This window comes from Salvelinus fontinalis, chromosome 31 (genome assembly GCF_029448725.1).
Source record: "Salvelinus fontinalis isolate EN_2023a chromosome 31, ASM2944872v1, whole genome shotgun sequence".
Lineage (NCBI taxonomy): Eukaryota > Metazoa > Chordata > Actinopteri > Salmoniformes > Salmonidae > Salvelinus > Salvelinus fontinalis.
The window spans coordinates 48,821,003-48,829,985 of NC_074695.1; the positions used below are offsets into that span (position 1 = coordinate 48,821,003).

Genomic DNA, 8,983 nt, shown 5'->3' on the forward strand with positions numbered 1-8,983 from the left:
TGAGAACAAAGTGGAGATTCAGTCTATATGCACTAGAATATTACATGGATCACAGTAACAACAAGGCAAATGACCTGTTTTCCTTTCTGAAAGTATGGACAATGGATGCAACCATGTTGTATCCATTGTAACGGCTTAGGTTGGGTTGCACTAGCTGTCCAGCTTCTCTCATAGTCCTCCCATGTATGAGCACATGATGAACTAGGGTGGCACGGTTTTCATCTGAGATTACTTGTCTTTGTTGTTGTTGTCGTTGTCCTCGTCTTCATCCTCTCTATGGTCTTGCAACTTCAGCATTGTAAGGATCCATTGGTTCCAAAGCACATGGACATGCCCTATTTATTGATCCTGCAATTCTGATTGGTGTGTTAACAATGTTGAGGCTTAGTGTTTGCACCTGGAGAAAGGTGTGCTCTTTGAGTTTAGGTTGTGATGACTTGTGTTCATTATATTGAGAGCATGTGTTTACTGAATGAATATATAGTACAATAAATTCTTCAAGCTCTGTCAAGTTGGTTGTTGATCATCGCTAAAACATGAAGAGTGATGTGTTGTTTTGGATTTGCCCCAAACATAAAGCCCTGTATTCATCTTTGTATTTTTTGCCACATTTTTTTGCAGTTTTACTTTATGAAGAGCCAGCAGAGCAGGTTGAATACCAAGACACCTATTCCATCCTAGAAAATGACAGTGGCCTAGACTATCAACTCCCTCGGCATCGACGGTGTGCATGTCACCTGCTGAACCTCATTGCAACAACAGGTTCTGCGTTGGCAGAAACAAATAGTGATGGCTACAAAGGGTCGTCTTTTGCCAAATGCCAAGCGGAATGAAACGGGCCGGTCAACCTTAGCTGCTGAAGTCGTAGAGAACGAGTGCAAACTTCAGTTGATCCGTCCAAATCAGACATGTTGGAACTCAACTTACCTGGCCGTGGAGAGGATCACGCGTATCATACAAGAGAAGGGGGAGGATGCCATAAGAAATGTGTGTGAAGAATTAAAAGTGAAAATGTGAGTAGCAATTCTTTGAATCATTGTAATGTTTTCCTATTACAGTAATATTTATTGTCCATGAGATAGAATTCTAAGAGGTATTACATTTACCGTACCGTTCAGGATGAGCCCGGCAGAAACGTCATTCTTGAATGAGTACTGCAAAGTGATGAAGCCTTGAACATGCAGCTTTGAACATTCTACAGTCTGAGACCAACACGCACATGGGGTGGCTGCTGCCAGTGATTTCTTTCAAAAAACAAAACTTCAAAGGCCGGAAGCATCTTGCCAAAGGTGCCAACCATTTATCAGAGCCATTCAGAACGGTCTCCAAAGGGTCTTTGGAGAAATGATGGAGCCACAGCTTTTTGCTGCTGCAATCCTTCTGCCAAAGTTCAAGACGTCTTGGACTGACAAAGCTGATGTCATCACAGCCGGTATGATTTCTTTACTCCAAAAGGTTTTAACCTCATTGTCCATATGATATCTTGGAGTCTTTTCTTTAATTGTTTTTTTGTTATGTTTTCGTTTAAGTTTCATTACAGGTGCTGGACAATAACCTTTGCGTATAACTATGTTTGGGTACAGCCAGACATGGCCTCAACTCAACATTAGAGAATTTGTTAGGTCTGAATGCATTTGAACAACTCAAATCAATCACAGTATCTGAGAATAACAAGTGTGTAAGTCTGTGTTAGAGCTACTGCAATGCCAATAATATGATTGTGTTGCCAGCCACATACAACAGTTTGCTGAAACACTGAATGTGAATTTTGTGCTGTTTCCAATGTACAAGTTTGGCGTACCTAAAGAATAATTTTGACACAGTTACATAGGACGAGACTGAGCATCTAAGGCAGCATTCATCTGATGAAGAGGATTTCTTCTCATCACTGACAACCAAACGGTCAGAAGGTACAGGGGAGCTGAATGGGTATCTTGCTAGTCCATCGGACGAAATAGATTTACTTCATTTGTTTCCGTACATAAAGAAGTTGTCCCTCACACTCAACACAGACCTGCCTGCATCTGTCGCCTGCGAGCTTCTTTTTATCTGTGCTGGACTACTCTTCACTGCGAAGCGAGCCAGGGCAGACTCAATTAAGTTAGAAAATCAGCTCCTACTGAAACTGAATGGCAAATTCAGAGAGAAGTGAAGTGAGTTAAGTGCTCGATAGGTAGTTCCACAAAGAAAATATGCCTTTTGTATATGTGAAGTTGAAGATTTAATATTAAAATCAGCTGTGCTGGATTTTATCTTGTTGGTTATTTTCTGGTGTTTCATGGAAAATTTTGCCTGTCAAGCATTACATGTAAACAATATTACATATTGTGGCAGACCAGGGGATTGGGTCAAAACGTTTACACAGATCAGACACGGACAGAGTAGGATTAGCTCAGTTTCAAAGGTGTTTATTAAAATAAAAGTCCAAAAGAAAATAGGTCTCCCCCAAGAGACCCTCTCTGGGATACCGTCTTCTGGGCTCCGGGTCTTGCTGTATCCTGTGGGAAACAAAAACTGAACTCCCTCCTGTTACCTCTGGTACTGTCCCCAACTATACAGGAGTCCTTTCCTCCCCCAGTCTCTCCACTGTGTGCTGCCCTTCTGGCAGCTTTATGGGACTTGTACAGCTGGTGAGTAATCAGCCCTTGATTACTCACCAAGCCCCAATTAGTCCTGGCCGGAGAGCCCGTCGAAACCTGGCACGTCCAGCAGATGGAGCCATCGCCTCGTGATGTATACTCCGTCTGTCACCAGGCCTCGACGAGTCTCCCCCTGGTGGCTGACCTGCTGTACGCCACAATATACAGTAGTATATAGAAAAGTAAATGTTTTTGATATTCATTTGTTTGTGAAGCTTGCATTTAAACTTCCATTATTGTAAAAGGAGAGTAAAAATAACCATCAAATTTTAAATAGCAAATTTTAGAAGTAACAGTACTCTTTTGAAATGTGCTACTTTTTACTTGAGTAGTTTTTTACACCAGTACGTGATTACAATTTCATTAAAAGTAACAGTACTTCTACTTGAGTAGGATTTTACAGTACTCTTTCCACCCCTGAGAATAACAATAGCGAGACTATATACAGGAGGGTACCGGTACAGAGTCAACATGCGGGAGCACTGGTTAGCTTCAACAACAAAAAAACATTAAAAATAAAGGTGCCACTCACCAGACAAGGTCTAGTCCAGGGCTCTCCAACCCTGTTCCTGGAGCGCTACCCTCCTGTAGGTTTTCACTACAGCCCCTGTTGTAACTAACCTGATTTATCTTATCAACCAGCTAATTTTTATGGTTGGAGCGAAAACCTAAAACTACGCTGAACCGAACTACACCGTAATTAGCAATGTGTCCAACCGGCCTCACAACCGCAGACCACGTGTATGGTGTGGTGTGGGCGAGCGGTTTGCTGATGTCAACGTTGTGACAGAGTGCCCCATTTTGGCAGGGGAGGTTATGGTATGGGTAGGCATAAGCTACAGACAACGAGCACAATTGCATTTTATCAATGGCAATTTAAATGCACAGAGATACCGTGACGAGATCCTGAGGACCATTGTCGTGCCAGTCATACATCGCCATCACCTCATGTTTCAGTCTGATAATGCATTGCCCCATGTCACCAGGATCTGTACACAATTCCTGAAAGCTGAAAATGTCCCAGTTCTTTCATGGCCTGCATACCAGACATGTCACCCCTTGAGCACATCTGGGATGCTCTGGATCAACGTGTGTGACAGCATGTTTCAGTTCCCGCAATATCCAGCAACTTTTCAGAGGCATTGAAGAGGGGTGGGACAACATTCCACAGGCCACAACCAACAGCCTGATCAAGTCTATGCGAAGGAGATCTGCATGAGGCAAATGGTGGTCACACCAGATACCGACTGGTTCTGACACACACCCCTAACTTTTTTTAAGGTATCTGACCAACAGATGCATATCTGTTGTCCCAGTCCTGTGGAATCCATAGATTAGGGCCTAATGAATTTATTTAATTTGACTTATTTTCTTATATAAACTGTAAATCTTTGAAATTGTTGCATGTTGCGTTTATATCTATTTTCAGGGTAGCTTTACTGTAGCTCAACTTCTTCCAATGTGAAGTAATTGGTAGATAGATTTTATAGAGTAGCTTCTCCAACACTGACCCTGAGATGGCTTATTGTAAAAGCCAAAGTACAAGTAGCAGTGTTTCTATGCTTTTCTTATCTAGGGAGAGATAATATAATGGCAAGAAAAAGCAATGCTGGTCATATTTGTGAAAGAGCGGTCAGCGTGAAGAAGCATTCCACCAATCTGAGGGTGAGAATGCCTGTCCTGGTCCTGCAGGTGCTCTTCCTATCCCTCTATGCTGCCTTTGTCAGCTATGACGATGATGCTAAACTGCAGAACAATGAGACCAAACCCATGGACAATGCACTTTACAGATATTACCCATTCTTTGCTGACATTCAGGTGATATTAACCGGTTTCGGGTGCCTTCTGGCCTTCTTTTGCCTCTACGGCTTCAGTGGGACGGTCTTCAACTTTCTGACAGCCACCTTCACCATCCAGTGGGACATCCTGGTGCAGGGCTACTTCCAGTTCAGCCATGATGAGAATATCCACCTGGGGGTCATCAACCTGATCAATGCAGAGTTTACCTGTGCCGTGGTGCTAATCTCCTTCGGGGGCCGTCCTGGGGAAGACCAGCCTAGTGCAGCTCCTAGTCAAAGCCCTGCTGGAGATCCTAGTGTTTTCAGTCAATGAATGGACTGTGCTCAAGTACCTGAAGATCAACGACGCAGGGGGATCCATCCTCATCCACCGGTTAGCCTGATATTTCGGCCTGGATGTAACATTTGTCCTGTAAAGGCCACATCTGAACGAGGGCCACGGCAAGGAGTACACCAGTTACCAGTCAGACATCCTGTCAGTTATGGACACCTTATTCCTCTGGGTGTTCTGGCCCTCCTTGAACTTTGCGCTAACACTGAAGGGAGATGATCAGCACAGGGCCATCCTGCACACCTTCATAGGCTTCAGCTCCTCCATCCTCATGGCGTTTGCCCTCTCCACCATGCTCAACAAGAACGGCAAGATCACCATGGCCGACATCCAGAACGTGACACTGGCAGGCGGGGTGGCGGTGGAGTTGTCGGTGGACATGATGATCACTCCTGCAGCAGCATACGTGCTGGGTGTGATGGGCTGCACCGCTTGGGATACAACTATCTCAGCCCCTTTCTGGCCGCCACTTCCGGATCCAGGACCAGTGTGGTGTCCATAACCTGCATGGCCTCACAGGACTCATATTTTATTTATTTAACCAGGAAGGGCTCATTGAGATTTGAAATCTCTTTTTCAAGAAGGTCCTGGCCAAAATAGGCAGCACCAAGTCATTACACAATTACAGACAGACAACATGAACAACTACAGGTAACCTAGGAAGAAACAATAGAATTCACAAGAGTATTTCAAAATCATTAAACAGCAAATTAAAAACATTGACATGTCAGGGAATCAGTCTCAAAATCCTCCATCAATGATTTAAAAACACCAATTGGGACAGGTTCTTCCAATTTAAAAGTATTTTGTAAGGTGTTCCAAGCCGATAGCGCAGAGTACATAAAAGCCCTTTTACCAAACTCAGTTCGGACATTTGGAACAGTTAGCAGGATAAAGTCCTGCTAACGAAGAGTACCACATTTCTGAACAATAAAAATTCCCAAATAAAATGGTAGTAAACCCAAAATGGCTTTGTAAATAAAAGTATACCAGTGACTACGATTGACTAGAAAAGGTCAACCAACCCTTGCATATAAAGTGCATTGGACGTAAGGGTTTTGCAGTTTAAAATAGATCTCAATCTATTTGAAGCATTCATATATAACATATCCCCATAGTCTAGTAAAGGCATGTGTAAATGTAAATGTAGCTGATACTAGGCTCCTTCTGGCTTCAAAAGAAAAACAGGCCCTATTCCTAAAATAAAATCCCAACAAAGGTTCAAATTGTTTTGTAAGTTGTTGAATATGCAATTTAAAAGAGGCCATCATCAATTCAATTCTAATATATTTATATGAGGTTACAGTCTCAATCTCATTGCCCTGACAGGTAGTAATAGGTGAAAGGTCTATTTCTTGCCTTAGGAAACAAACACCATTAGTTTAGGTGTCAGTATTGAGGATAAGCTTCAATTGACACAAGGTATGTTGAAAAGTATAAAAAGCAGTTTACAAGTTCTGGAAAGCTTTTGTGAGAGATGAGGCACAACAATAAATAACAGTATTATCAGCATTAAAGTGAAGTTGCACATTTTTGACTAAATTACTTATATAAATAGTGAATAAGAGAGGGGACCAAGTACAGAGCCCTGGGGCACACCGTTAGACAGACAATTTAACAGACATGAGCCCATCAAATTGAGTTATTCTATCAGACACATAGTTAGCAAACCATGCAACGGCATGCTCCGGAAGACCTACACTCGACAATCTCTGCCTCAGTATAGCATGATCAACTTTATCAAAAGCCTTAGAGATCAATAAAAACTGAGACACTGTGCTGTTTTTTTGTCAAGGGCTTCAGTGATATCATTTAAAACCTTCATGGCTGCTATAATTGTGCTATGCTTCTTTCTGAAGCCCGATCGGTACGTTGATAAAATAGAGTTAGTGAACAGATAAAAATTGTTTTTATAGACTAACAAGGGTTTCAAGTATTTTCACCAGGGGGGACAGCTTTGAGATTGGCCTATAATTATTTCAAATAGTTGGATAGTCCCCTTTAAAAGTGGTAGGACAAATGCTGATTTCCAGATCTTTGGAATTTCATTAAATTCCAGGGTTAGATTGAACAGGTAGGTAAGTGGTTCAGCTATGAAATCAGCTGCCAGTTTTAAAAAGCAGGGATCAAGAAGATCAGGACCTGCAGGCTTTCTCTCATCTAAGGATTTATGTACCTCCTGCAATGAGAATAGCAAAAAAGCGCTGTGGGCATATGTGCCATCGTGACAGCCACTGAGGTGGTGTATGAGATCTTTAGCCACAGGTCACCTATGGAAGGAGACCCTAAGCTTCTGGAACTCCAGGAGTTGATCCCTAGTCTGTGTAAAATTGGAGTGAAGAATATGTGTGTAACTGATAATGAATCGCTTCTTGTTGGGATGCATATGTGGGAAACCCGTTTCAGGTGTCAAATTGTGAAGTACGCGCTTGGAAGAGTCTGTCAGAGTGACCAGGAGTAGTCTTATTTTAATTAATTGTATTTCTGAAGAGCAGAGGAAGATTGCTGTGGGCCTCAAAAGGATCCGGAGAATAGAAGTTTTGTGTTTTGAACTTTGGAGTAGAGCACCGGTCAAAGGAGTCATCTCAGGGGTGCCGACAGATGTTCAGGTTGAATACTTGGAGACGTCCTGGTGTGGTTGGTGCCCGGCGTCTGACCCGCTGGGTGAATGGAGAAAAAGACAAAAGTCTGTCAGTCCTGTTGTTTTTTTTAAATAAAGAGCAAATACCCATGCATGTGAAGCTTGGTTGTGTAAGATACGACGTAAGAGCTTTCGTCCCCAAACCACTGCAGTGTAAGAATTGTAAAGAATTTGGCGATGTTTCAAGTGTATGCAGACGAAAAGTGTATACTGAAGAAAGGTATGTAGAAGGACAATGGTGTTGCAATTGTGGTGGGGATCATGATCCTGAGTTCCTGGAGTGCCCTGTAAGGGTGAAGGAAATTGAGGTGGCAAAAGTTAGAGCGGTCAATCGAATCTCCTATGCAGAGGCGATTAAAAGGTTTGAGAAAACAAGTAATGCTAGTGAAGAGATGGTAGTGGATATCCCACAGCCTGTTGTAAATGTTCGCTGACAGACAAAAGACACCCTGTGCCTCAAAAATGGGGGGGTTTTGTGTTCATTGCCAGTTATAAACTGTACAGCTGAATTCAAAGAAACTAGACATTATTGTGGCTGCAGCAGAAAAGTTTTCGGGACTCAAGACTTAACCTTGGAAGACTTGCTAGGGGTACTGGAAGACCTGCCTTCCCAGGTTCCCCTTGAGCCTGTGTAGGGATCAGATATGTTTTATTTTTTGGTAGTTCAGTTTGAGGGAATCCTGTTTCCATCCCGCAAAGTAGGTGGCGGGATGCATATTACATTGTGTGATCGCCAATATACCATAGAATAAGTAGTAGGGGGTTAAGGTAAGTTAAAAGGCGCACTAAACGGATTGCACTAATCCGTTTTTAGATAGGACCAGTGTTGCCAATTTAGCAACTTTGTCGCTATATTTAGCGAGTATTCAGACCCCTCTAGCGACAAATCTCGTGACTTTTTCTGGAGTTATTGGAGACTCTGACGTGAAAGCAGTTAGCGCACAGCAGTCCCTCCTAGCTGCAGTCAGAGCAGGAGATGTTCACCCCTCCACATCCAGACTGCAAATGAATCACGCATGTGGGAAGCCGCCGCTGGCTGATCCCACCCTGGCTTACATTTATTTATTTTTTTACAATTAATTAACCTGAATTAGGGCCAGACTAGTTACCATAATTCTCTCACATTGCTATTGACAGTTGTTTCTATTGTCTATTTTTGGTCCATTTAGATTGTTAATGTAGATTGCATACAAAAAAAATGAACAAAATGTTATGGTTAAAAATGTTCATGTTTTACTGTGACTTGTTGTAGGCTCCTAAGTGGACCATACGGTTAAAAACCAAACCAAATTAAGAATTAAAATTAAATAAAAAACTAAGTGACCCCGCCAGAGTTTCGCTTTTGGGTTACTTTTCCCGGTCCCAAGCTCAGATAAAGGAGGAGGGTCGGAATTGTGACATAAAAAAACAAGAATCGACAGAAGAAAGTTCATTTGTAGTTCTAAGCATATTTAGGGTGTTTTTTACTCACTTTTTGTCTCTCGTTATCTTTCCTACAGCGTCCATCACAATTACAAGTACATGGCCACTTATGCAAATTGAGTGATGACGTCATTTAGCGACTTCTAGGACA

General features: G+C 42.4%; 1 long non-coding RNA gene and 1 pseudogene across 1 annotated transcript; one reads left to right on the plus strand and one right to left on the minus strand.

Annotated features, from left to right (window-relative positions):
* The first annotated feature begins 4,229 nt into the window (after positions 1-4,229).
* On the plus strand, positions 4,230-5,675 carry LOC129829333 (ammonium transporter Rh type B-like; annotated as a pseudogene).
* A 364-nt stretch (positions 5,676-6,039) lies between these two features.
* On the minus strand, positions 6,040-8,958 carry LOC129830447 (uncharacterized). Its single transcript, XR_008755522.1, has 2 exons — positions 8,882-8,958; positions 6,040-7,429 (listed from the first exon to the last, which is right to left on the minus strand). It is a non-coding gene; the product is annotated as an uncharacterized LOC129830447 (long non-coding RNA).
* Positions 8,959-8,983: the final 25 nt, after the last annotated feature.